This window comes from Garra rufa, unplaced genomic scaffold (genome assembly GCF_049309525.1).
Source record: "Garra rufa unplaced genomic scaffold, GarRuf1.0 hap1_unplaced_001, whole genome shotgun sequence".
Lineage (NCBI taxonomy): Eukaryota > Metazoa > Chordata > Actinopteri > Cypriniformes > Cyprinidae > Garra > Garra rufa.
Window position 1 is genome coordinate 12,001,764 of NW_027394276.1, and position 20,000 is coordinate 12,021,763.

Below are 20,000 nucleotides of genomic sequence, written 5' to 3' on the forward strand. Positions count from 1 at the left end.
AGGGGGATGTGGCCGAAATAGCTCAGTTGGGAGAGCGTTAGACTGAAGATCTAAAGGTCCCTGGTTCAATCCCGGGTTTCGGCAGATGCAGCTTTCTTTTGTCTTTTGGTCGAGGGTGGCCAGTGACCAAAACTCACTGGGATACAACCCCTCGCTCTGACTGGTTCCCCCTAGCCGCAACACTATCTACCTCCAGGTCAGCTGTCAAAGAGGCGCTCGTGGTTCCATGGTGTAACGGTTAGCACTCTGGACTTTGAATCCAGCGATCCGAGTTCAAATCTCGGTGGAACCTACGTGCCTTCTTGCGGCAGATAAAAACAAAAAAGGCTCAACTTTATTTTTGTTGCTGGTGAGCCGTAAGCCACTTCTTCTTTGCTTTCCTCTGAGCAGCGGCCTATCTCGTCAAGGTTCCATGGTGTAATGGTTAGCACTCTGGACTCTGAATCCAGCGATCCGAGTTCAAATCTCGGTGGGACCAAAAGCTTGCCACGAATGTGCGCAGGGCCCGTTCTGAGAAATTCTTTTGACAGCAGTGGGCCCCAAAGGCTCACGCAACTGCGAGGGTACGTTTCGCACCGCAAAAAGCGCAGTCTGTCTCCTTGGGAGACGTGCGCGTAAAAGGGCAGGAGCCCTTTGGAGAATGCGGGCATCGATCCCGCTACCTCTCGCTTGCGCCTACTGCATCCCACCGATTGAGCCAAAGTAAGCCCAAAGTAAGCCCACATGAGCCAATCGCGTTTCTTTCCTGGGCTTACTTTTGACCAATCACGTTTCTCTCCTGGGCTTACTTTTGACCAATCACGTTTCTCTCCTGGGCTTACTTTTGACCAATCACGTTTCTCTCCTGGGCTTACTTTTGACCAATCGCGTTTCTCTCTGGGGCTTACTTTTGATCAATCGGGTTTCTCTCTGGGGCTTACTTTTGACCAATCGCGTTTCTCTCCCGTGGCTCACTTTTGACCAATCGCTGCGACCGTTTATTATTGTCATCGATCTTTGCAATAGGTAAGGCTAAGGTGTACTTCATTTTTAAATATAATTTAATATCGTTATTTGTTCATAAATAGTGTGTATTTTTGGAAAATAGAACGTGCCAATGCATGTATATCACACGTTTTCTGAAGTATTTGCGAACCTGTAACTTTTTAAATGATAAATACAGAACAAAACATGTCGCTACTGATCAGATAGGTTAAAATCATCGACAGTCCTAATTAGCCTACATTACTATGTGTGTATTGTGTGCGAAGAAAAGAATACTAATATTAAAATATTTATTTACTTATATATGTAGAGAGACAGAGAGCTGGGTAACTTACTTACTGCAACTGTAATGACTGTAAGTTAATTAGTTACTAATTCCAAGTTACAAGACAAATTGTAGTTAGTTATTTAAACCATTAACAGTTACATTACACATTTTAGGTAATATAAGTTAGTCAGACTACTTTTACGTTACTTTTAGATTACTTTTGACCTAACTTGTTTATCACATTGATTTAAACAGGGTAATCTTGAAAAAAAGAATAAGAAAATAGATTGTATTTGTTGTTATTAACAACACTAAGTGCATTTAACACATGTTTGTGAAATAACTGCAGGGAGTTAAATAAAAAACTACTAATTAATTAAACCATAAAAATAATAAATTAAAGTAAATCATTTTAAAATCAATTAAAAATGCACAAAAATGATATATATTCTTTTTGTTTACCTGCATGTCTTGTGACCATAACCTCATCAGAGGACCAATGAACATGAAAATGTGATAATTATTAAAATATTCAATTTAAGTATGTTAATTAAATATATTAGTTAAAATGTGTGCATGATAATGTGTTTGAAAGACAAAAGCCTTTGTTGAAGGTGGTTAAAAATATCTACAGTGTGATATTTCAAATAAAAATGAATGTGTTTATCAGTAGTTGATGCAATGTTGAAACACTTTATGCAAACCTGAAATGATTTTTGTAAATCAGTGGTCAAATGCTGTATCTCCACCTGACTAGTGACTGGTCTTTGTGTGAGTGTCCACAAAACTGGAAGACTTTTTTTATGAATATAAGCAGTAGGCTGTTTTAGAAAAGAAATTTAAAAGATCAAAAAGAGGAATTAGGAAGTATATATCAGTTAGGAATAATTTAATGTCATTGTGTAAATAAAATAAAATAAAATCATATAATGCATAAAAAAAGTAACTTTAGTCTGATTCGGAATATTTTAAAATATATATATTTTTTAATCTAAATACAGGTACTTAATTTTTGGATTCTGATTATGTAATTCAGATGAAATAACATGTAATCAGTTACTACCCAGCTCTGCTTATATATATTTCTTATATTTGGTAATAATACTAGTGACCTCCTCCGAGCCTAGAATTATTACTAAAAGGAAATTTCAGACTTCATATTTGACTTTACATATGTTTGTACATATATCAGATTCCTGTCCATGTTTATTACCACAGTAATATGGTTTACATGTAGCTTGTTAAATTATCATTACACACTTAACATACAGGTATCTTTCAGTTTGCTAGAGGTAATAGTCTCTTTCTGATCTTCATTACAGAAAATGTACGCTTACCCCTTTTTTCGCCGCCAATCGGCAACATCGTGCCGGCTCCTCATGGCGCCATCGGAGGAGGCGAAGCGCCTTGAAAATATGGAGTCGGGAAGGGCCAAACCCAAGGAGCAGGTGCTGGCAGAGTCCCGTTCTTTTGTCAGCACAAACGGTGGAGACCCCAGTGACCAGTTTTTAGTACTGGCTCACTGCAAACTTCAGTTTGGGAAGTACCAGGGCCAGAGATTTAGATGGCTCCTGGAAAACTCTCTGGGGTACGCAGTGTATTTGGTGCTCAGCATTTCCAAGGAGACAGCGCAGACAACCCCCCTGTCCGAAAATAAACAGCTCTTCCTACAGTACACTTCTCATATCAGAGAGATGGCTGAAGAAGTGGAGAAGTATGAGAGGAAGCAGGAAATGCAAGCAGAAGCCCGAGCATCTGGAGACCAGGGCTGCTTGATGGTGGAGTTTGGTGACTTCCAGGGCCGGTCCATGAAGGAAGTTTATGAGGACCAAAGCAAGGAGGCCCAAGCCCTCATCAGGTACCTGGTTAAGGCCGATGCCAGGCCAAACACCAACATGGCCATTTTCAAGACATATGTCCTGAAAAGGCAGGCTTCTGCTGTGGGCACCAGTGTACGTCCTGCACGTCCACCTGCAACCTCCAGTGCCTCTGTACCTCCAGCCGCAGCCTCCAGTACCTCTGCACCTCCACCTGCAGCCATCCGAACTGGTGTACAGCGGACCGCCACTGTGAAAGCGCTGTTGGCGCATGGCAAACATTTGTCTCCTTCACAGCTGGCGAAAAAACTCGTGTCACCAGTTAAACACTGTGAGTAGGAGTGTGAATATTACGTTTTCCCTACAGAAATTGTACACGTATTCATTTATTGTTATGGCAAACCTGTCCACTTGCTGTTTCCAGATCCATTAGTGCAGTCTACTTTACCTTCTCCAGCAGCAGAAACTTTGGCCCGAAGACAGCTTTTCGCTACAGGTACGTAAGCACCACCTTACATACACTTGTCTCTGTGTATTGGTCACAGTAATAGTTGTAACATTTGTGCTCCAGGCACTTCCGTTTCCACTGCTGAAGATGATGATGAGGAGCTGGTATTTGCTGCATCACAATGTGAAGCACAGCTGAATACAGGTGTGGCATATGACACCAATACAAATGTTATAAGAATGTTTTGTGAAAACACAATGGGAAGCATTAAAAATAAAAATCTAATTTTTTTAATATTTTTGTTTACAATACAGAATTATGTCACATCATGCCTCAAGTGGGATTTCTTCAAAAGGTTAAGGATGTCCAAAGGTGTCAGTGTATTTATTTGCGTTTCTAAACTTACCCGTTGTTAAACAATCACTAGATAACTTTCTCACACTGCTTGCTCTTCTCACTCACTCACTCACTCACTCTTTAGCTCCCCCTGAGCAGACAGGATGGTGGAGAGTCATTCTTCTTATGATGAGAAGAACAGTTTTTCCTTATTGTATATGTGTGCATGCTTCATGTCTGTGCGCATCATTACTGAATTCATCACACCTCATTTTCCTTACTTAATCACAACAGATTCTCATTCTCAAAGAACTGTACTAATTGCATTTTTCTTACATCAATAAAGTGTACGCTGTGTTCTTTGCTTCTTAACACTAGTACCATTTTCTTCACTGTTATGCCTTAATATATTCAAAACGATTATTAACACTCCTCCAAAATTACTGCTTCGCAGGCTGTTTGTGGGCTGCATTTATGGCGTAGTTCTATCAAATCCAACCTTATACCATCCTTATATTGTTTTTGTTACTGTTTACTCAGAGGCCTGTGCCGGTCCGTCTCCATTGGCGGAAACAGCAAAAACACCAGATCCTCCACATCATCAGCCACCAGCTGAGCTCCCAGGCCACTGGAAAGATCATCTTCCACCTTTCCAGCATGAGTGGATCCGGAACACACTATTTAAGGCCAACCCACGAACCGGCAAGCCAGAACTAGTGTCCCAGCTGAAGCTTTGGTGGTATCCTCCTCAGCCCCCTTTAATTAACAGTCAGCCACCCGCCTCACCAGACCTCTTCTTCTGTCGGCCCCTTTTCTTGTGGATGCCGCTGAAGATGTGGTTATTTCCTCTTGTCTGTGTTCGCCCAGACTGTGGTAGGCACAGGCTAACAGCAGCAGGACTTTACCGCACCGTGCGCAAGGTTTTGGACATCGACGGGTGGTATGACCTTGCCACTGAGTATCTGGAGTGCAAAGGCTGCAAAAAGAAGTATCCTGCCTGGTCCGAGGACATCTTAGGGCAGCTGGATATGGGCCATCTCAGTCAGTTTCCAGCTTTGCTGACATACAGGTAATTCATAATGACAATCATTCATTATTAGGCACTTTTATCTTGTGTGTTTTTTCTACAACCAAAGCATTTGCATGATTATATTGTTGTTTCCTTAGATACTCATGTGACAACCGGGTGCTGAGGATGATGAGGGAGAGGACACTGGGCAACAGTGTGACTCAGCTGTACAAGAAGCTGATGGAACAGCACAGTGAGGCATGGACACAGCGTGTTCTGCAGTACCTGACTGCCTGCGAACCGTTCACAAGGTCCTCCCTTGTGCAGCCTCCTGTATTTGCTGAGCCTCCCCTTTTACCTGCCCTGCCTAAGCCTAAGTGGCTCTTAGCCGTGTACGCCAGAGATGTTCTTTGGCGACTGCATGAGGTCAAAGCCAAAATAACATCCGTCTTTGGCTCTGTTCTCAAGATGGACTCCACTAAAAAGGTATCACAGTCCTGTTTATATCCAGAAATTTGTCAGATATGGATATATGTGCATACACAATGAATACAGTTTTGTCACCCTTTTATTTTTCCCAATAGGTCACAAAGAAACTCGCAGGTGCTGCTTCAGGTACAGCTGCCTGGTGCACAAATGTGGGGAATGAACACGGCCAAGTCCTCGTCTCTGTGCTTACAGCCGCCGAGGGACATGGACTGGACCCCATGGCAGCTGGCCTGATGAAGCGCTACCGGGACGCAGGAGAGGCAGCCCCAAAAGTGATGTACGTGGACAGAGATTGCTGCTGTCAGCATGGCCAGTGTCAGGTGAAGATGATGTTCTCGGAGTGGGTCGAGCTTGAAGTGCACCTCGACATCTGGCATTTCATGCGGCGATTTGCTGCAGGTGTCACGACAGAGGCTCATCCACTCTACGGGATCTTCATGGCCCGTCTGTCCACGTGCATCTTTCAGTGGGATCCAGAGGATGTGGCTGCACTTCGCAGTGCAAAGGAGGGTGAGCTGGTGGCAAAGAGGACTGGCCACATCTCAGAAAGGGCGGTCAGTGCTCGCATTACCCGGAGAGAGTTGGCACTGCACTGCCGGAGGAGGACCAGGGGGGTGGAGGAGACCACCAGATTGATCGGGTCACTGATTGATCTGTTCGACAGTGCGGACGGGAAGGACACTCTGGGAGTTCCTCTGCTGAATCACGAACGGATCCAGCAGATATGGAAGGAACAGCGGAAGCACGTTCCGTGTATCCAAGACCCAGAGAACTTTCCGCTGTACATGAAGAAGGGGACACTGAAGAAGGGCGGTGTGGAGCTGTGCTGTTACAGGTGTGCCCGTGGCTCTACCTCCTTGGAGTCTTTCCACCTCCACCTAAACCGTTTTATTCCAGGTATTACATACATACGGATTACAATTTTTTTTGTCAAAAATATAAGCACTATAACTGCTTCCATTACTTTAAAGTAATGTCACATGAATAAATGTCACACTCTACAGTAATACTACAGTTCTTTTCTGATGTCATAAGCATTAACAAAGCTGTATTGCCTGACAAGTCACTAGTAACTATAATTTTTAATGTAATTTAAATTGCGATTACTCACATTCAAAAGTTGTTTATATAATATATGTGTAATATATGTATTTATTATGTATAAATAAAAACACACACATACAGTATATATTTTGAAAATAATTACATGTATATATTTATTATTCATATAATTTATATTATATATAAATATATTTAATATATATACATATATTTTTCTTAAATATATACATGCATGTGTTGTGTAATTGTATTGTAATTATGTAACTCTATTACATGTAACCAGTTACCTCATAGCACCTCATGTGAAGTACAAAACTTTTTTGTTTATTTAATTTTTAGGAACCAGTGCCAGTGATGCGCATTTTCAAGCGTATCTCCTTGAGGGCTTGATGCGTTGGAATGATGACCGGATGGAAGACGCCATAAAAGGAGCATCCTCCATCCGGACATATGGCTGTGCCATGAGGGAGGCTGTGGACCGGCTTAGCCAAGCTGTCTTCGGGAAGCCCTGGGATGAGCGCTATCGCCCTCCTGGAGCATATACAGGCAAGAAATTCATTAATTCATGTTTTTGTTTTTTTATAGATCATTTGAATTATTTTTGCAAAACAAAAAAATTCATAGATGAACAGGGAGATCACATTCATATATTGTACTATTTTATCTATTTAGCCTTTAATGTATTAGACAAAATGTTAAGAACACTTTCTTTTTTCCCATTTTATTCTTGTAGGTGAATTGCTGGGAATGGAGTACCTTTACAGCCAGACTGGCAAAACACTGACTCCAGTGCTCCAGAACCCAGAGGAGGAAGACAGGCTGGTGGAGGCAGTTGATGACCAGGACCTGCAAGATGAGGGGTTTGACGAAGAGATCACGGAGGACATCACAGTTCCAGTGCTGTATGAGGATGACCCCTGCCGTGATCTTAAAAACAGCCCCTCATCTTTGCCTCTGCCTCAGTCCCCGGCATCACCGGCTGAGCCGTCCACATCATCTGGCGGAGATGGACAGCATCTTGCCCCTGCCCCTTCAGTGCTGTCACAGCCGTCCGACACTGAAGGCAGTCTCTCCGACGAGGCTCAGGTAAGACACTTTAAGGGCTTTATTTAATTTCAGTATCATTTTATTCCACTTATATTACCATAAATCTGCATTTACTAGGGAGCAGTCATTGGACCCGATGGCATCGCTGGCTGGGACAAGGTCCAGGAACTGGCTGGTTACCTGGTGGGATTTCGTGAGGCTCCTTACCTCACTGACCTGCAGGTGACAGAGGTCATCCAGCTGTGGACAGCTCTCCCTGACTCTGACAAACAGCGGGTCAACTATCAGCCTCGACATCAGCCTCAGCTGACACATGGGCGCTTTAAAGCACCGAAGCGGACCGGAGTCACACCGGGTGTGGAGAGTGTTAAACGGTGTCTGATTGGACATCCTGGGGGTCCAGCACAGTGGCCCAACACCAGTCGGTTGGTTGAGGCAATTTGTACAAAGCTGTGCGCTTTACACAAGTCGCCGACCAAGAAGGCTGGAGTTTGCACCCCCAGGTGGTCTAAAATCCTCACCGATTACCACCACATCCGAGAGCTGGTGCTTAACAGTCCAAGGCTGATGGATGAAACCATGATCCAGCTGTTTGAGCTAAACCAGAAGACACTCATTCAGTGGTAAGCAAGGCACATTATATGCTTCAAATTAAATGAATACTTCTTAAAACATATTTATAATACAAGTAATTTATTGTCAGGTTTCAGCGGCGGCAGAAGAATCAGGAAATGAGTGTCCTCGCTCAGGGACTGACTTCACCTGACCCAATTGCTGTGGCCGATGCGCAGCTTCCTCTGCCGAGGGAAAAATTGGATGAAGCGCCATCGACATCAGGGCCAAAACATCCATTTATCCTTCTGCCAAATCGGGAAGGACAGGCTCCGATCCTGCGGCCAGGTCGACGGCCCGCTGCTACCACCACCACACAGTGCCCCATTGCACCTGCCCCCACAGCATCAGAAGTAGTGCAGCCCATTTCAGCACCTGGGTCATTGTTAGGCACACTAGTCCTTAACCCGGACATGACTGTGTCAGTGGTGATCCCCTCTTCTGGTCCTTCAACATTGAGTGCAGGCCCAGCTCCACCTGCTCCTGCGTCTGATGCTCCTGTGTCCCGTTACACCCAGAGGAACAGGCGTCGACGGGCCCTGGAGGAGGAAAGTGGAGTACACAAGAGAAAGTATGTGCGAGGGGTTACTTTTAACAAATGCAGCAAATGTGGGCAGCCCAAAACGAAAGAATTCGGCCATAGTCGGTATGGCAATGCCACATTTTGCCCGAGTGCCTCAAATGGCAAATCTTTCGATGAATGGTTGGCAGAACAGCGGCAGCTACATAAACCTCCTCAATAAAGACAATCTTTTCTGTATATATTTTGTTTACATGTGCCCACTCTTTTATACTGTTCAGTATCATCCTCAATACTGTATTCTCCTCAAAAAAATAATGTTTTCTGTATCTATTTTGTATATATTACATGGGCCCACTCTTTCACATTGTTCGGTATCCTCCTCAATAAATAATGTATTTTCTGTATATATTTTGTATTTTACATGGGCCCACTCTTTCCCATTTTCCGGAATCTTCCTTAATAAATATCTTTTAATGTATATATTTTGTTTATATTACATGGGCCCTCTCTTTCATATTGTCTGGTATGTTCCTCAATAAATAATATTGTTCCTGTATATATTTTGTTTTTATTACATGGGCCCACTCCTTCATATTGTCATGTATACCCCTCAATAAATAAAATAAATATGTCTTTTTTGTATATATTTTGAATATTACATGGGCCCACTTTTTCATATTGTCCTGTATACCCCTCAATACTGTATCCTCCTCAATAAATTATATCTTTTCTGTATATATTATGTGTATGTATATTATGTTCATGTAAATTAAACATTTTACATTTGAACATTTAAAGTGTCTTTTGATCAGATAAATTAAATCTGATAAATGATATCCATCAAATCATGTCCCACATATACAAAAAAAAATAATAATAATCTTTGAGAAAACATTTTATTCATTAATTTAAACATAAACAAGTAATATGCCTTTTAAAAATATTATAAACATAATTAACATAAAACATAAAATCAACTACTTAACATATCAACATTTTAATTCGTTTTATTTAACCATAAACATATATCATATACATTTATGTTTATACATATTTACCAAACAATTATTTTCACAAAATAATAAATATCAATCAACATATTGATATGTCTAGGGCGCGATTTGTGGAAAAAGCAGGTGAGGATGGGGGCGTGTTTTAATACGACGGAAACTGTCAACGTGACGATTCGCTCCAATCGGATCGCGTATTTAACCATAAACATAAACATGTAATATGCCTTTTAAAAATAACATACACAAATTAATAAATATCAATCAATATAATGTTATGTCTAGGGCGAGATTTGTAAAAAATAAAATAAAAATAAAAACAAGGTGGGATGGGGCGTGTTTTTAATACGACGTAAAGCGTCAACGTGATGATTCACTGTTTCGAATCAGTCCAACCGGATCAAGTTTCGCGATTCGCGAATCATTTGATTCAGAACGGGACTTCGACTCAGTCGCGCAGACCGCGGGTTCGAATCCAGCCCGCCGAGGGTGACGTATTTCACATGTAACTAAAACTCATCCATACCGCACAGGAATATAGCCCGAATATTGTTGCAGGGGAAACTTGTCGGCACACTTGCGTTTTCGCGTCTTTTTCGCTTGCGAGGGGGGGCTCAAAGATTGGGCTCCTTCTTATGCTAAGCGAGCGCTCTACCATTTGAGCTAATTCCCCTGGCCGCAGAAGGCAGAATCTTCTCCCTGTTAGGTCCACCACCATTATTGAATCCATTCAAAGGCCCACTTTCATTCCTTTGCCTTATGATCGCCGCCAACTTGTTTGTTTTTAGACTCATTTCTTCTAATGCTTGCTTGTTTCATTCAGTGTTTTTAATGTTGTTTTTTGGGCTTTCTTGTTGTTGTTGCTTTATTACAAACGATCCACTTGGCTTTCACAAGATTGTGATCCTGTATCAGAAGTGACTGTTGCGGTCAAGTAAGTCTGCACCCCTGAGGACCGTAACAGGGTGAGTAGAGCAGGGCAGAAACAAGTTTCTCAGAAATCGAGGTGCTTTTTGCCACAAGCGCAGACTTCCGGATGCTCCCTGCATTCAAAGCCACGTGAAGAGCGTCGCTCGAGGGCAGGCGGCGGTGCGCCAGCTGCGTGAGCGTGGCTCGTTGGTCTAGGGGTATGATTCTCGCTTTGGGTGCGAGAGGTCCCGGGTTCAAATCCCGGACGAGCCCGTGGTCAGGCTTGGTCCTGAAGCTTTTCTGCCTGCTAAGGGGCCCACGAGCAGTCAGCAAACTTTGGGGAAATTGGGCAGACGTCTGGCCGGAGCCAGGCCGGTTAGCTCAGTTGGTTAGAGCGTGGTGCTAATAACGCCAAGGTCGCGGGTTCGATCCCCGTACGGGCCAACGTCTTTTGTTCTCTGTTAGCTCGTCTCTGCTCTTCTCTCAAAGCGACGGGTGGTGTCACGTAAACCCCTGCAGACCACACCCTAGGGAGATGTGGCCGAAATAGCTCAGTTGGGAGAGCGTTAGACTGAAGATCTAAAGGTCCCTGGTTCAATCCCGGGTTTCGGCAGATGCAGCTTTCTTTTGTCTTTTGGTCGAGGGTGGCCAGTGACCAAAACTCACTGGGATACAACCACTCGCTCTGACTGGTTCCCCCTAGCCGCAACACTATCTACCTCCAGGTCAGCTGTCAAAGAGGCGCTCGTGGTTCCATGGTGTAACGGTTAGCACTCTGGACTTTGAATCCAGCGATCCGAGTTCAAATCTCGGTGGAACCTACGTGCCTTCTTGCGGCAGATAAAAACAAAAAAGGCTCAACTTTATTTTTGTTGCTGGTGAGCCGTAAGCCACTTCTTCTTTGCTTTCCTCTGAGCAGCGGATTCTCTCGTCAAGGTTCCATGGTGTAATGGTTAGCACTCTGGACTCTGAATCCAGCGATCCGAGTTCAAATCTCGGTGGGACATGCTTTTGCCACGAATGTGCGCAGGGCCCGTTCTGAGAAATTCTTTTGACAGCAGTGGGCCCCAAAGGCTCACGCAACTGCGAGGGTACGTTTCGCACCGCAAAAAGCGCAGTCTGTCTCCTTGGGGACGTGCGCGTAAAAGGGAAGGAGCCCTTTGGAGAATGCGGGCATCGATCCCGCTACCTCTCGCATGCTAAGCGAGCGCTCTACCATTTGAGCTAATTCCCCTGGCCGCAGAAGGCAGAATCTTCTCCCTGTTAGGTCCACCACCATTATTGAATCCATTCAAAGGCCCACTTTCATTCCTTTGCCTTTGACCTTGTCTCGAGGTGTGTCATTTCTTCCATTGCAGTTAATTTTTTCTTTCTTTTGTTGTTGCTATTTGTCTTCTTTGCTTTTGGTTATTATGATCGCCGCCAACTTGTTTGTTTTTAGACTCATTTCTTCTAATGCTTGCTTGTTTCATTCAGTGTTTTTAATGTTGTTTTTTGGGCTTTCTTGTTGTTGTTGCTTTATTACAAACGATCCACTTGGCTTTCACAAGATTGTGATCCTGTATCGGAAGTGACTGTTGCGGTCAAGTAAGTCTGCACCCCTGAGGACCGTAACAGGGTGAGTAGAGCAGGGCAGAAACAAGTTTCTCAGAAATCGAGGTGCTTTTTGCCACAAGCGCAGACTTCCGGATGCTCCCTGCATTCAAAGCCACGTGAAGAGCGTCGCTCGAGGGCAGGCGGCGGTGCGCCAGCTGCGTGAGCGTGGCTCGTTGGTCTAGGGGTATGATTCTCGCTTTGGGTGCGAGAGGTCCCGGGTTCAAATCCCGGACGAGCCCGTGGTCAGGCTTGGTCCTGAAGCTTTTCTGCCTGCTAAGGGGCCCACGAGCAGTCAGCAAACTTTGGGGAAATTGGGCAGACGTCTGGCCGGAGCCAGGCCGGTTAGCTCAGTTGGTTAGAGCGTGGTGCTAATAACGCCAAGGTCGCGGGTTCGATCCCCGTACGGGCCAACGTCTTTTGTTCTCTGTTAGCTCGTCTCTGCTCTTCTCTCAAAGCGACGGGTGGTGTCACGTAAACCCCTGCAGACCAAACCCTAGGTGGATGTGGCCGAAATAGCTCAGTTGGGAGAGCGTTAGACTGAAGATCTAAAGGTCCCTGGTTCAATCCCGGGTTTCGGCAGATGCAGCTTTCTTTTGGTCGAGGGTGGCCAGTGACCAAAACTCACTGGGATACAACCCCTCGCTCTGACTGGTTCCCCCTAGCCGCAACACTATCTACCTCCAGGTCAGCTGTCAAAGAGGCGCTCGTGGTTCCATGGTGTAACGGTTAGCACTCTGGACTTTGAATCCAGCGATCCGAGTTCAAATCTCGGTGGAACCTACGTGCCTTCTTGCGGCAGATAAAAACAAAAAAGGCTCAACTTTATTTTTGTTGCTGGTGAGCCATAAGCCACTTCTTCTTTGCTTTCCTCTGAGCAGCGGCCTCTCTCGTCAAGGTTCCATGGTGTAATGGTTAGCACTCTGGACTCTGAATCCAGCGATCCGAGTTCAAATCTCGGTGGGACCTGCTTTTGCCACGAATGTGCGCAGGGCCCGTTCTGAGAAATTCTTTTGACAGCAGTGGGCCCCAAAGGCTCACGCAACTGCGAGGGTACGTTTCGCACCGCAAAAAGCGCAGTCTGTCTCCTTGGGGACGTGCGCGTAAAAGGGCAGGAGCCCTTTGGAGAATGCGGGCATCGATCCCGCTACCTCTCGCATGCTAAGCGAGCGCTCTACCATTTGAGCTAATTCCCCTGGCCGCAGAAGGCAGAATCTTCTCCCTGTTAGGTCCACCACCATTATTGAATCCATTCAAAGGCCCACTTTCATTCCTTTGCCTTTGACCTTGTCTCGAGGTGTGTCATTTCTTCCATTGCAGTTAATTTTTTCTTTCTTTTGTTGTTGCTATTTGTCTTCTTTGCTTTTGGTTATTATGATCGCCGCCAACTTGTTTGTTTTTAGACTCATTTCTTCTAATGCTTGCTTGTTTCAATCAGTGTTTTTAATGTTGTTTTTTGGGCTTTCTTGTTGTTGTTGCTTTATTACAAACGATCCACTTGGCTTTCACAAGATTGTGATCCTGTATCAGAAGTGACTGTTGCGGTCAAGTAAGTCTGCACCCCTGAGGACCGTAACAGGGTGAGTAGAGCAGGGCAGAAACAAGTTTCTCAGAAATCGAGGTGCTTTTTGCCACAAGCGCAGACTTCCGGATGCTCCCTGCATTCAAAGCCACGTGAAGAGCGTCGCTCGAGGACAGGCGGCGGTGCGCCAGCTGCGTGAGCGTGGCTCGTTGGTCTAGGGGTATGATTCTCGCTTTGGGTGCGAGAGGTCCCGGTTCAAATCCCGGACGAGCCCGTGGTCAGGCTTGGTCCTGAAGCTTTTCTGCCTGCTAAGGGGCCCACGAGCAGTCAGCAAACTTTGGGGAAATTGGGCAGACGTCTGGCCGGAGCCAGGCCGGTTAGCTCAGTTGGTTAGAGCGTGGTGCTAATAACGCCAAGGTCGCGGGTTCGATCCCCGTACGGGCCAACGTCTTTTGTTCTCTGTTAGCTCGTCTCTGCTCTTCTCTCAAAGCGACGGGTGGTGTCACGTAAACCCCTGCAGACCAAACCCTAGGGGGATGTGGCCGAAATAGCTCAGTTGGGAGAGCGTTAGACTGAAGATCTAAAGGTCCCTGGTTCAATCCCGGGTTTCGGCAGATGCAGCTTTCTTTTGGTCGAGGGTGGCCAGTGACCAAAACTCACTGGGATACAACCCCTCGCTCTGACTGGTTCCCCCTAGCCGCAACACTATCTACCTCCAGGTCAGCTGTCAAAGAGGCGCTCGTGGTTCCATGGTGTAACGGTTAGCACTCTGGACTTTGAATCCAGCGATCCGAGTTCAAATCTCGGTGGAACCTACGTGCCTTCTTGCGGCAGATAAAAACAAAAAAGGCTCAACTTTATTTTTGTTGCTGGTGAGCCGTAAGCCACTTCTTCTTTGCTTTCCTCTGAGCAGCGGCCTCTCTCGTCAAGGTTCCATGGTGTAATGGTTAGCACTCTGGACTCTGAATCCAGCGATCCGAGTTCAAATCTCGGTGGGACATGCTTTTGCCACGAATGTGCGCAGGGCCCGTTCTGAGAAATTCTTTTGACAGCAGTGGGCCCCAAAGGCTCACGCAACTGCGAGGGTACGTTTCGCACCGCAAAAAGCGCAGTCTGTCTCCTTGGGGACGTGCGCGTAAAAGGGAAGGAGCCCTTTGGAGAATGCGGGCATCGATCCCGCTACCTCTCGCATGCTAAGCGAGCGCTCTACCATTTGAGCTAATTCCCCTGGCCGCAGAAGGCAGAATCTTCTCCCTGTTAGGTCCACCACCATTATTGAATCCATTCAAAGGCCCACTTTCATTCCTTTGCCTTTGACCTTGTCTCGAGGTGTGTCATTTCTTCCATTGCAGTTAATTTTTTCTTTCTTTTGTTGTTGCTATTTGTCTTCTTTGCTTTTGGTTATTATGATCGCCGCCAACTTGTTTGTTTTTAGACTCATTTCTTCTAATGCTTGCTTGTTTCATTCAGTGTTTTTAATGTTGTTTTTTGGGCTTTCTTGTTGTTGTTGCTTTATTACAAACGATCCACTTGGCTTTCACAAGATTGTGATCCTGTATCAGAAGTGACTGTTGCGGTCAAGTAAGTCTGCACCCCTGAGGACCGTAACAGGGTGAGTAGAGCAGGGCAGAAACAAGTTTCTCAGAAATCGAGGTGCTTTTTGCCACAAGCGCAGACTTGCCAGCTGCGTGAGCGTGGCTCGTTGGTCTAGGGGTATGATTCTCGCTTTGGGTGCGAGAGGTCCCGGGTTCAAATCCCGGACGAGCCCGTGGTCAGGCTTGGTCCTGAAGCTTTTCTGCCTGCTAAGGGGCCCACGAGCAGTCAGCAAACTTTGGGGAAATTGGGCAGACGTCTGGCCGGAGCCAGGCCGGTTAGCTCAGTTGGTTAGAGCGTGGTGCTAATAACGCCAAGGTCGCGGGTTCGATCCCCGTACGGGCCAACGTCTTTTGTTCTCTGTTAGCTCGTCTCTGCTCTTCTCTCAAAGCGACGGGTGGTGTCACGTAAACCCCTGCAGACCAAACCCTAGGGGGATGTGGCCGAAATAGCTCAGTTGGGAGAGCGTTAGACTGAAGATCTAAAGGTCCCTGGTTCAATCCCGGGTTTCGGCAGATGCAGCTTTCTTTTGGTCGAGGGTGGCCAGTGACCAAAACTCACTGGGATACAACCCCTCGCTCTGACTGGTTCCCCCTAGCCGCAACACTATCTACCTCCAGGTCAGCTGTCAAAGAGGCGCTCGTGGTTCCATGGTGTAACGGTTAGCACTCTGGACTTTGAATCCAGCGATCCGAGTTCAAATCTCGGTGGAACCTACGTGCCTTCTTGCGGCAGATAAAAACAAAAAAGGCTCAACTTTATTTTTGTTGCTGGTGAGCCGTAAGCCACTTCTTCTTTGCTTTCCTCTGAGCAGCGGCCTCTCTCGTCAAGGTTCCATGGTGTAATGGTTAGCACTCTGGACTCTGAATCCAGCTATCCGAGTTCAAATCTCGGTGGGACCTGCTTTTGCCACGAATGTGCGCAGGGCCCGTTCTGAGAAATTCTTTTGACAGCAGTGGGCCCCAAAGGCTCACGCAACTGCGAGGGTACGTTTCGCACCGCAAAAAGCGCAGTCTGTCTCCTTGGGGACGTGCGCGTAAAAGGGCAGGAGCCCTTTGGAGAATGCGGGCATCGATCCCGCTACCTCTCGCATGCTAAGCGAGCGCTCTACCATTTGAGCTAATTCCCCTGGCCGCAGAAGGCAGAATCTTCTCCCTGTTAGGTCCACCACCATTATTGAATCCATTCAAAGGCCCACTTTCATTCCTTTGCCTTTGACCTTGTCTCGAGGTGTGTCATTTCTTCCATTGCAGTTAATTTTTTCTTTCTTTTGTTGTTGCTATTTGTCTTCTTTGCTTTTGGTTATTATGATCGCCGCCAACTTGTTTGTTTTTAGACTCATTTCTTCTAATGCTTGCTTGTTTCATTCAGTGTTTTTAATGTTGTTTTTTGGGCTTTCTTGTTGTTGTTGCTTTATTACAAACGATCCACTTGGCTTTCACAAGATTGTGATCCTGTATCAGAAGTGACTGTTGCGGTCAAGTAAGTCTGCACCCCTGAGGACCGTAACAGGGTGAGTTGGGCAGAAACAAGTTTCTCAGAAATCGAGGTGCTTTTTGCCACAAGCGCAGACTTCCGGATGCTCCCTGCATTCAAAGCCACGTGAAGAGCGTCGCTCGAGGGCAGGAGGCGGTGCGCCAGCTGCGTGAGCGTGGCTCGTTGGTCTAGGGGTATGATTCTCGCTTTGGGTGCGAGAGGTCCCGGGTTCAAATCCCGGACGAGCCCGTGGTCAGGCTTGGTCCTGAAGCTTTTCTGCCTGCTAAGGGGCCCACGAGCAGTCAGCAAACTTTGGGGAAATTGGGCAGACGTCTGGCCGGAGCCAGGCCGGTTAGCTCAGTTGGTTAGAGCGTGGTGCTAATAACGCCAAGGTCGCGGGTTCGATCCCCGTACGGGCCAACGTCTTTTGTTCTCTGTTAGCTCGTCTCTGCTCTTCTCTCAAAGCGACGGGTGGTGTCACGTAAACCCCTGCAGACCACACCCTAGGGAGATGTGGCCGAAATAGCTCAGTTGGGAGAGCGTTAGACTGAAGATCTAAAGGTCCCTGGTTCAATCCCGGGTTTCGGCAGATGCAGCTTTCTTTTGTCTTTTGGTCGAGGGTGGCCAGTGACCAAAACTCACTGGGATACAACCACTCGCTCTGACTGGTTCCCCCTAGCCGCAACACTATCTACCTCCAGGTCAGCTGTCAAAGAGGCGCTCGTGGTTCCATGGTGTAACGGTTAGCACTCTGGACTTTGAATCCAGCGATCCGAGTTCAAATCTCGGTGGAACCTACGTGCCTTCTTGCGGCAGATAAAAACAAAAAAGGCTCAACTTTATTTTTGTTGCTGGTGAGCCATAAGCCACTTCTTCTTTGCTTTCCTCTGAGCAGCGGCCTCTCTCGTCAAGGTTCCATGGTGTAATGGTTAGCACTCTGGACTCTGAATCCAGCGATCCGAGTTCAAATCTCGGTGGGACCTGCTTTTGCCACGAATGTGCGCAGGGCCCGTTCTGAGAAATTCTTTTGACAGCAGTGGGCCCCAAAGGCTCACGCAACTGCGAGGGTACGTTTCGCACCGCAAAAAGCGCAGTCTGTCTCCTTGGGGACGTGCGCGTAAAAGGGCAGGAGCCCTTTGGAGAATGCGGGCATCGATCCCGCTACCTCTCGCATGCTAAGCGAGCGCTCTACCATTTGAGCTAATTCCCCTGGCCGCAGAAGGCAGAATCTTCTCCCTGTTAGGTCCACCACCATTATTGAATCCATTCAAAGGCCCACTTTCATTCCTTTGCCTTTGACCTTGTCTCGAGGTGTGTCATTTCTTCCATTGCAGTTAATTTTTTCTTTCTTTTGTTGTTGCTATTTGTCTTCTTTGCTTTTGGTTATTATGATCGCCGCCAACTTGTTTGTTTTTAGACTCATTTCTTCTAATGCTTGCTTGTTTCAATCAGTGTTTTTAATGTTGTTTTTTGGGCTTTCTTGTTGTTGTTGCTTTATTACAAACGATCCACTTGGCTTTCACAAGATTGTGATCCTGTATCAGAAGTGACTGTTGCGGTCAAGTAAGTCTGCACCCCTGAGGACCGTAACAGGGTGAGTAGAGCAGGGCAGAAACAAGTTTCTCAGAAATCGAGGTGCTTTTTGCCACAAGCGCAGACTTCCGGATGCTCCCTGCATTCAAAGCCACGTGAAGAGCGTCGCTCGAGGACAGGCGGCGGTGCGCCAGCTGCGTGAGCGTGGCTCGTTGGTCTAGGGGTATGATTCTCGCTTTGGGTGCGAGAGGTCCCGGTTCAAATCCCGGACGAGCCCGTGGTCAGGCTTGATCCTGAAGCTTTTCTGCCTGCTAAGGGGCCCACGAGCAGTCAGCAAACTTTGGGGAAATTGGGCAGACGTCTGGCCGGAGCCAGGCCGGTTAGCTCAGTTGGTTAGAGCGTGGTGCTAATAACGCCAAGGTCGCGGGTTCGATCCCCGTACGGGCCAATGTCTTTTGTTCTCTGTTAGCTCGTCTCTGCTCTTCTCTCAAAGCGACGGGTGGTGTCACGTAAACCCCTGCAGACCAAACCCTAGGGGGATGTGGCCGAAATAGCTCAGTTGGGAGAGCGTTAGACTGAAGATCTAAAGGTCCCTGGTTCAATCCCGGGTTTCGGCAGATGCAGCTTTCTTTTGGTCGAGGGTGGCCAGTGACCAAAACTCACTGGGATACAACCCCTCGCTCTGACTGGTTCCCCCTAGCCGCAACACTATCTACCTCCAGGTCAGCTGTCAAAGAGGCGCTCGTGGTTCCATGGTGTAACGGTTAGCACTCTGGACTTTGAATCCACCGATCCGAGTTCAAATCTCGGTGGAACCTACGTGCCTTCTTGCGGCAGATAAAAACAAAAAAGGCTCAACTTTATTTTTGTTGCTGGTGAGCCGTAAGCCACTTCTTCTTTGCTTTCCTCTGAGCAGCGGCCTCTCTCGTCAAGGTTCCATGGTGTAATGGTTAGCACTCTGGACTCTGAATCCAGCGATCCGAGTTCAAATCTCGGTGGGACATGCTTTTGCCACGAATGTGCGCAGGGCCCGTTCTGAGAAATTCTTTTGACAGCAGTGGGCCCCAAAGGCTCACGCAACTGCGAGGGTACGTTTCGCACCGCAAAAAGCGCAGTCTGTCTCCTTGGGGACGTGCGCGTAAAAGGGAAGGAGCCCTTTGGAGAATGCGGGCATCGATCCCGCTACCTCTCGCATGCTAAGCGAGCGCTCTACCATTTGAGCTAATTCCCCTGGCCGCAGAAGGCAGAATCTTCTCCCTGTTAGGTCGACCACCATTATTGAATCCATTCAAAGGCCCACTTTCATTCCTTTGCCTTTGACCTTGTCTCGAGGTGTGTCATTTCTTCCATTGCAGTTAATTTTTTCTTTCTTTTGTTGTTGCTATTTGTCTTCTTTGCTTTTGGTTATTATGATCGCCGCCAACTTGTTTGTTTTTAGACTCATTTCTTCTAATGCTTGCTTGTTTCATTCAGTGTTTTTAATGTTGTTTTTTGGGCTTTCTTGTTGTTGTTGCTTTATTACAAACGATCCACTTGGCTTTCACAAGATTGTGATCCTGTATCAGAAGTGACTGTTGCGGTCAAGTAAGTCTGCACCCCTGAGGACCGTAACAGGGTGAGTTGGGCAGAAACAAGTTTCTCAGAAATCGAGGTGCTTTTTGCCACAAGCGCAGACTTCCGGATGCTCCCTGCATTCAAAGCCACGTGAAGAGCGTCGCTCGAGGACAGGCGGCGGTGCGCCAGCTGCGTGAGCGTGGCTCGTTGGTCTA

At 46.6% G+C, this 20,000-nt stretch overlaps 40 non-coding genes across 40 annotated transcripts in view; 34 read left to right on the forward strand and 6 right to left on the reverse strand.

The window, feature by feature from the left end:
- Positions 1-11: 11 nt before the first annotated feature.
- trnaf-gaa (transfer RNA phenylalanine (anticodon GAA)) lies at positions 12-84 on the forward strand. The gene has a single exon. It is a non-coding gene; the product is annotated as a tRNA-Phe (tRNA).
- A 136-nt stretch (positions 85-220) lies between these two features.
- Positions 221-292, forward strand: trnaq-uug (transfer RNA glutamine (anticodon UUG)). The gene has a single exon. It is a non-coding gene; the product is annotated as a tRNA-Gln (tRNA).
- A 114-nt stretch (positions 293-406) lies between these two features.
- Positions 407-478, forward strand: trnaq-cug (transfer RNA glutamine (anticodon CUG)). Its single transcript has one exon. It is a non-coding gene; the product is annotated as a tRNA-Gln (tRNA).
- A 10,237-nt stretch (positions 479-10,715) lies between these two features.
- On the forward strand, positions 10,716-10,787 carry trnap-ugg (transfer RNA proline (anticodon UGG)). Its single transcript has one exon. It is a non-coding gene; the product is annotated as a tRNA-Pro (tRNA).
- Positions 10,788-10,884: 97 nt separating this feature from the next.
- trnai-aau (transfer RNA isoleucine (anticodon AAU)) lies at positions 10,885-10,958 on the forward strand. The gene has a single exon. It is a non-coding gene; the product is annotated as a tRNA-Ile (tRNA).
- A 96-nt stretch (positions 10,959-11,054) lies between these two features.
- On the forward strand, positions 11,055-11,127 carry trnaf-gaa (transfer RNA phenylalanine (anticodon GAA)). Its single transcript has one exon. It is a non-coding gene; the product is annotated as a tRNA-Phe (tRNA).
- Positions 11,128-11,263: 136 nt separating this feature from the next.
- On the forward strand, positions 11,264-11,335 carry trnaq-uug (transfer RNA glutamine (anticodon UUG)). The gene has a single exon. It is a non-coding gene; the product is annotated as a tRNA-Gln (tRNA).
- Positions 11,336-11,449: 114 nt separating this feature from the next.
- Positions 11,450-11,521, forward strand: trnaq-cug (transfer RNA glutamine (anticodon CUG)). The gene has a single exon. It is a non-coding gene; the product is annotated as a tRNA-Gln (tRNA).
- A 154-nt stretch (positions 11,522-11,675) lies between these two features.
- Positions 11,676-11,748, reverse strand: trnaa-agc (transfer RNA alanine (anticodon AGC)). The gene has a single exon. It is a non-coding gene; the product is annotated as a tRNA-Ala (tRNA).
- A 529-nt stretch (positions 11,749-12,277) lies between these two features.
- trnap-ugg (transfer RNA proline (anticodon UGG)) lies at positions 12,278-12,349 on the forward strand. The gene has a single exon. It is a non-coding gene; the product is annotated as a tRNA-Pro (tRNA).
- A 97-nt stretch (positions 12,350-12,446) lies between these two features.
- trnai-aau (transfer RNA isoleucine (anticodon AAU)) lies at positions 12,447-12,520 on the forward strand. Its single transcript has one exon. It is a non-coding gene; the product is annotated as a tRNA-Ile (tRNA).
- A 96-nt stretch (positions 12,521-12,616) lies between these two features.
- Positions 12,617-12,689, forward strand: trnaf-gaa (transfer RNA phenylalanine (anticodon GAA)). Its single transcript has one exon. It is a non-coding gene; the product is annotated as a tRNA-Phe (tRNA).
- Positions 12,690-12,818: 129 nt separating this feature from the next.
- On the forward strand, positions 12,819-12,890 carry trnaq-uug (transfer RNA glutamine (anticodon UUG)). Its single transcript has one exon. It is a non-coding gene; the product is annotated as a tRNA-Gln (tRNA).
- A 114-nt stretch (positions 12,891-13,004) lies between these two features.
- Positions 13,005-13,076, forward strand: trnaq-cug (transfer RNA glutamine (anticodon CUG)). Its single transcript has one exon. It is a non-coding gene; the product is annotated as a tRNA-Gln (tRNA).
- Positions 13,077-13,230: 154 nt separating this feature from the next.
- trnaa-agc (transfer RNA alanine (anticodon AGC)) lies at positions 13,231-13,303 on the reverse strand. The gene has a single exon. It is a non-coding gene; the product is annotated as a tRNA-Ala (tRNA).
- Positions 13,304-13,832: 529 nt separating this feature from the next.
- On the forward strand, positions 13,833-13,903 carry trnap-ugg (transfer RNA proline (anticodon UGG)). Its single transcript has one exon. It is a non-coding gene; the product is annotated as a tRNA-Pro (tRNA).
- Positions 13,904-14,000: 97 nt separating this feature from the next.
- trnai-aau (transfer RNA isoleucine (anticodon AAU)) lies at positions 14,001-14,074 on the forward strand. The gene has a single exon. It is a non-coding gene; the product is annotated as a tRNA-Ile (tRNA).
- Positions 14,075-14,170: 96 nt separating this feature from the next.
- Positions 14,171-14,243, forward strand: trnaf-gaa (transfer RNA phenylalanine (anticodon GAA)). Its single transcript has one exon. It is a non-coding gene; the product is annotated as a tRNA-Phe (tRNA).
- Positions 14,244-14,372: 129 nt separating this feature from the next.
- trnaq-uug (transfer RNA glutamine (anticodon UUG)) lies at positions 14,373-14,444 on the forward strand. Its single transcript has one exon. It is a non-coding gene; the product is annotated as a tRNA-Gln (tRNA).
- Positions 14,445-14,558: 114 nt separating this feature from the next.
- Positions 14,559-14,630, forward strand: trnaq-cug (transfer RNA glutamine (anticodon CUG)). The gene has a single exon. It is a non-coding gene; the product is annotated as a tRNA-Gln (tRNA).
- A 154-nt stretch (positions 14,631-14,784) lies between these two features.
- Positions 14,785-14,857, reverse strand: trnaa-agc (transfer RNA alanine (anticodon AGC)). The gene has a single exon. It is a non-coding gene; the product is annotated as a tRNA-Ala (tRNA).
- Positions 14,858-15,325: 468 nt separating this feature from the next.
- Positions 15,326-15,397, forward strand: trnap-ugg (transfer RNA proline (anticodon UGG)). The gene has a single exon. It is a non-coding gene; the product is annotated as a tRNA-Pro (tRNA).
- A 97-nt stretch (positions 15,398-15,494) lies between these two features.
- Positions 15,495-15,568, forward strand: trnai-aau (transfer RNA isoleucine (anticodon AAU)). Its single transcript has one exon. It is a non-coding gene; the product is annotated as a tRNA-Ile (tRNA).
- A 96-nt stretch (positions 15,569-15,664) lies between these two features.
- trnaf-gaa (transfer RNA phenylalanine (anticodon GAA)) lies at positions 15,665-15,737 on the forward strand. The gene has a single exon. It is a non-coding gene; the product is annotated as a tRNA-Phe (tRNA).
- A 129-nt stretch (positions 15,738-15,866) lies between these two features.
- Positions 15,867-15,938, forward strand: trnaq-uug (transfer RNA glutamine (anticodon UUG)). Its single transcript has one exon. It is a non-coding gene; the product is annotated as a tRNA-Gln (tRNA).
- A 114-nt stretch (positions 15,939-16,052) lies between these two features.
- trnaq-cug (transfer RNA glutamine (anticodon CUG)) lies at positions 16,053-16,124 on the forward strand. Its single transcript has one exon. It is a non-coding gene; the product is annotated as a tRNA-Gln (tRNA).
- A 154-nt stretch (positions 16,125-16,278) lies between these two features.
- Positions 16,279-16,351, reverse strand: trnaa-agc (transfer RNA alanine (anticodon AGC)). Its single transcript has one exon. It is a non-coding gene; the product is annotated as a tRNA-Ala (tRNA).
- A 524-nt stretch (positions 16,352-16,875) lies between these two features.
- On the forward strand, positions 16,876-16,947 carry trnap-ugg (transfer RNA proline (anticodon UGG)). The gene has a single exon. It is a non-coding gene; the product is annotated as a tRNA-Pro (tRNA).
- A 97-nt stretch (positions 16,948-17,044) lies between these two features.
- trnai-aau (transfer RNA isoleucine (anticodon AAU)) lies at positions 17,045-17,118 on the forward strand. Its single transcript has one exon. It is a non-coding gene; the product is annotated as a tRNA-Ile (tRNA).
- Positions 17,119-17,214: 96 nt separating this feature from the next.
- trnaf-gaa (transfer RNA phenylalanine (anticodon GAA)) lies at positions 17,215-17,287 on the forward strand. The gene has a single exon. It is a non-coding gene; the product is annotated as a tRNA-Phe (tRNA).
- Positions 17,288-17,423: 136 nt separating this feature from the next.
- trnaq-uug (transfer RNA glutamine (anticodon UUG)) lies at positions 17,424-17,495 on the forward strand. The gene has a single exon. It is a non-coding gene; the product is annotated as a tRNA-Gln (tRNA).
- A 114-nt stretch (positions 17,496-17,609) lies between these two features.
- Positions 17,610-17,681, forward strand: trnaq-cug (transfer RNA glutamine (anticodon CUG)). The gene has a single exon. It is a non-coding gene; the product is annotated as a tRNA-Gln (tRNA).
- Positions 17,682-17,835: 154 nt separating this feature from the next.
- On the reverse strand, positions 17,836-17,908 carry trnaa-agc (transfer RNA alanine (anticodon AGC)). The gene has a single exon. It is a non-coding gene; the product is annotated as a tRNA-Ala (tRNA).
- A 529-nt stretch (positions 17,909-18,437) lies between these two features.
- Positions 18,438-18,508, forward strand: trnap-ugg (transfer RNA proline (anticodon UGG)). The gene has a single exon. It is a non-coding gene; the product is annotated as a tRNA-Pro (tRNA).
- A 97-nt stretch (positions 18,509-18,605) lies between these two features.
- On the forward strand, positions 18,606-18,679 carry trnai-aau (transfer RNA isoleucine (anticodon AAU)). Its single transcript has one exon. It is a non-coding gene; the product is annotated as a tRNA-Ile (tRNA).
- A 96-nt stretch (positions 18,680-18,775) lies between these two features.
- On the forward strand, positions 18,776-18,848 carry trnaf-gaa (transfer RNA phenylalanine (anticodon GAA)). The gene has a single exon. It is a non-coding gene; the product is annotated as a tRNA-Phe (tRNA).
- Positions 18,849-18,977: 129 nt separating this feature from the next.
- On the forward strand, positions 18,978-19,049 carry trnaq-uug (transfer RNA glutamine (anticodon UUG)). Its single transcript has one exon. It is a non-coding gene; the product is annotated as a tRNA-Gln (tRNA).
- Positions 19,050-19,163: 114 nt separating this feature from the next.
- trnaq-cug (transfer RNA glutamine (anticodon CUG)) lies at positions 19,164-19,235 on the forward strand. Its single transcript has one exon. It is a non-coding gene; the product is annotated as a tRNA-Gln (tRNA).
- A 154-nt stretch (positions 19,236-19,389) lies between these two features.
- trnaa-agc (transfer RNA alanine (anticodon AGC)) lies at positions 19,390-19,462 on the reverse strand. The gene has a single exon. It is a non-coding gene; the product is annotated as a tRNA-Ala (tRNA).
- Positions 19,463-19,986: 524 nt separating this feature from the next.
- trnap-ugg (transfer RNA proline (anticodon UGG)) overlaps positions 19,987-20,000 on the forward strand; it is a 71-nt gene continuing 57 nt past the window's right edge. Inside the window, exon 1 of the tRNA in view lies at positions 19,987-20,000. This exon is cut by the window's right edge and continues 57 nt beyond it. This is a non-coding gene — a tRNA (tRNA-Pro).